The following is a 3,297-nucleotide window of genomic DNA, read 5'->3' on the forward strand; positions in this document are numbered from 1 at the left end:
TTGAAACGCCACATACATTAATTAGCTTCAGTTACACAAATGAAACCCACACAAAAGGGCTGACAGCCACGTTATGACCCTGCCATTAAAACGTTTATGAGTTTATGATTGGGGCATAACTCAAAGTGCACGATAAGAAGAAAGAACAACACACAAGTGACGCAGTCAGGGAGCAGGGGCTGAGGTGATTCCCACCCTACCAAACTACCTGTCTAACTTCCGGGAAACGGTCTGTGGGCGGTAACTTAATATAACCACAGACGTGTACCTGGGATTGACAAAGACGTCTCCACACGCTGAGGAAGGCAGCCGTCCGTCCAGTCACGTCGCCGCCGCTCCACAGGTTGTATGCCCGTTACCTTTAACCCTCCGTGCATAAATAAGCATAACATGTATGTCATCGCCTCGTCAGGCTAGCAAGCGCTGTATTTATGTAATTTCAAATGTTTGTAAAGCGCACGTTCACCCCGCAGGTCGTGTGGCTGAATAACTGGTGGTTATTGTTATCAACTCAGTGGTACTCATTTTATCGATCTCGGAAGGATGAAATGCTGGGTAAGCCCTCAAACTTTGTCACTGTGAGGCAGGGGGGGGGGGATGAAATATGGATAAAAGCAAAGTTTGGTAAAAGGGAGATACACCATTTCTATAATAATTATTTCTTTGCAAGGCTAACCAGGGCGTGGCTTCAGGTTTTTTGGGGGTTGTTACCTCCCCCCACCCCCACCAACAAGTAAATGGCAAATAGTTGGGTGCAGCTGCTTTCAGTCGGGTATGGTGAGAGGTCTGTGATTTTTGCCAATAATTTTTACATAAACGCACACGCTCTCTTCTCTTTCTGCTTTGAAAGTCTTAAAAAATATTGGTTATTTTGCAAAATATTGTTTTCTCTTATTTACTGCTCCTGCCAATCCACATTAGTCTGCTTTATCACTGCTCATTTCATGTGCCCTGCCCTAATTAAGATCACGGGATTGTTGGAAATTATACCCCCCCCCCCCCCAATCTTATTGAGCAAAATACGCCCCTGGTTTTGTCTGCTTGGTTTTCATTTGTCAGTGGAAGACTCGACGCTTCTGCTTATTGTTTTATGCCTTTCAGCCCCGCTGGTTGCACACGCTGTGTGGAATAGGTCCGTTTATTATGGCTGTATAATTATGCATCTTGTGTTGGGGCGGGGCGTGGAGATTTCACGAGGGTTATTTGTTATAAAATGTCTCGCTTTAAAAGTAAAGCCGATTTCTGTTACACGGCCTCCCTCTCACAGTTCGCGCTGCTCTGTCGCAGCTACCGCTTATCGGATTTTGTATCGTAAAAGGCCCCTCTGCACTTCAATTTTTTAATTTTTGAACTATTGGTAAAGTTACAAAAAAACAAGTTGTCAATTTTAATAGGGAAAATGATTAGAACGGGAATATTGACATGTCGTCAAAACCAGCTGAATAGAAACAAGAAAGACCCTGCCAGGGTACATTTAAAGGTCCGGGGGGGGGGGGGGGGGATCCTTATAATCAAATAAGAGGTGACAAAAATACGTATCAAAACCAGCAACGCATCACACAAAACCGATAGGTAGAAATATATATATATATATAGTTTATTAGCTATTTGTTAGCTTCATATAGAAAATTCATGTGGATGTTTTTAGAATGAGATATACATTGATTTAAACTCTTATATCATACAAACAATAAGGCAAGAAGTCATGATGTTTCTGGTTTTGATCGGAGTCAAAGTTCAGATCAAGCAAAATGCATTTATTAAGGTCCCACACGGTCCCACACACTCCCACAATCATCCACTAAACATACACTCACTTCCAACCTCACTCACTATGATAATAATACAATCACACTCATAAAATTCATAAAGGTACATCAAGGTCTGCAGGGAAAAATATTTAGTGACTGCTAGAATTGAAGTTACAATATGGAGGCAACACGATGTAGATGAGATGGTTTAAAAAACCCCATTGAGGGCCATTCATATGGACACGCCAACGCGCGTTTCAATGCAGTGCCTATTGAGGCTGCACCTTCATCAGGGCGAGGATGACCAGGGGGAAGGGGACACACACACACTTTTCACGCTGCGTAAAAGGAGCGTGTACCAAATTTCACCAGTATGGATAGAATTCCTGCATAGGAGATAGGGGATTCTTTAAGGAAGGAGGTCTGTTTTCACATGTCCAGGTGCTGGGTTTTCTGGTGGGCAAAGAGGCACGAAGTCAGGGGTGGTCGAGAGGCAGACGGGTCCCTTTTAAAACATGAGGGGCTCGTCCTGTCGGAAGGAGTCTTTTCAGGGGTACGAACAGTACTCCTGAGTGTTCAAGAGCGAAGCTGACTCGGGGGGGGGGGGGGGGGGGGGGGGTGTCAAACTTTTTGTGGTTTCGGCACCGCAGAGGTTTTTTCGTTAGGAACAGGATACAGATAGGGTCGGCACAAGGGATAGCCCCCAGATATTCAATCCAAATAGCGCCTTGAATCAGTTAAATATTCGTGAGTCGAGTATAGGGTATACAAGGGATCCGGGGAATTCATGGAGTACCCTCGAAAGACGATGTTCGCGTGGACCGCGATGCGGCGTCCTCTCTCACGCAGGAGGAAGGAGACTTCTCACCTTCCTCCGGCGATATTTGGATTGAATATCTGGGGGCTATCCCTTGTGCCGACCCTGTCTGTATCCTGTTCCTAACGGAAAAACCTCTGCGGTGACGAAACCACAAAAAAGTTTGACCCCCCTGAGGCAGCTTCGCTCTTGAACACTCAGGAGTACTGTTCGTACCCCTGAAAAGACTCCTTCCGACAGGACGAGCCCCTCATGTTTTAAAAGGGACCCGTCTGCCTCTCGACCACCCCTGACTTCGTGCCTCTTTGCCCACCAGAAAACCCAGCACCTGGACATGTGAAAACAGACCTCCTTCCTTAAAGAATCCCCTATCTCCTATGCAGGAATTCTATCCATACTGGTGAAACTTGGTACACGCTCCTTTTACGCAGCGTGAAAAGTGTGTGTGTGTGTCCCTCCCCCTGGTCATCCTCGCCCTGATGAAGGTGCAGCCTCAATAGGCACTGCATTGAAACGCGCGTTGGCGTGACCATATGAATGGCCCTCAATGGGGTTTTTTAAACCATCTCATCTACATCGTTTTGCCTCCATATTGTAACTTCAATTCTAGCAGTCACTAAATATTTTTCCCTGCAGACCTTGATGTACCTTTATGAATTTTATGAGTGTGATTGTATTATTATCATAGTGAGTGAGGTTGGAAGTGAGTGTATGTTTAGTGGATGGTTG

At 45.4% G+C, this 3,297-nt stretch overlaps 1 protein-coding gene across 1 annotated transcript in view; it reads left to right on the forward strand.

Annotated features, from left to right (window-relative positions):
• Positions 1-291: 291 nt before the first annotated feature.
• Positions 292-3,297, forward strand: part of PLAC8 (placenta associated 8) — a 74,995-nt gene continuing 71,989 nt past the window's right edge. The window contains exon 1 of the mRNA XM_086961982.1: positions 292-343. The gene's annotated coding sequence lies outside the window, so the exon portion shown is untranslated. The remainder of the gene's footprint in view (positions 344-3,297) is intronic.

Source organism: Lissotriton vulgaris, chromosome 3_1, assembly GCF_964263255.1.
Source record: "Lissotriton vulgaris chromosome 3_1, aLisVul1.2, whole genome shotgun sequence".
NCBI lineage: Eukaryota > Metazoa > Chordata > Amphibia > Caudata > Salamandridae > Lissotriton > Lissotriton vulgaris.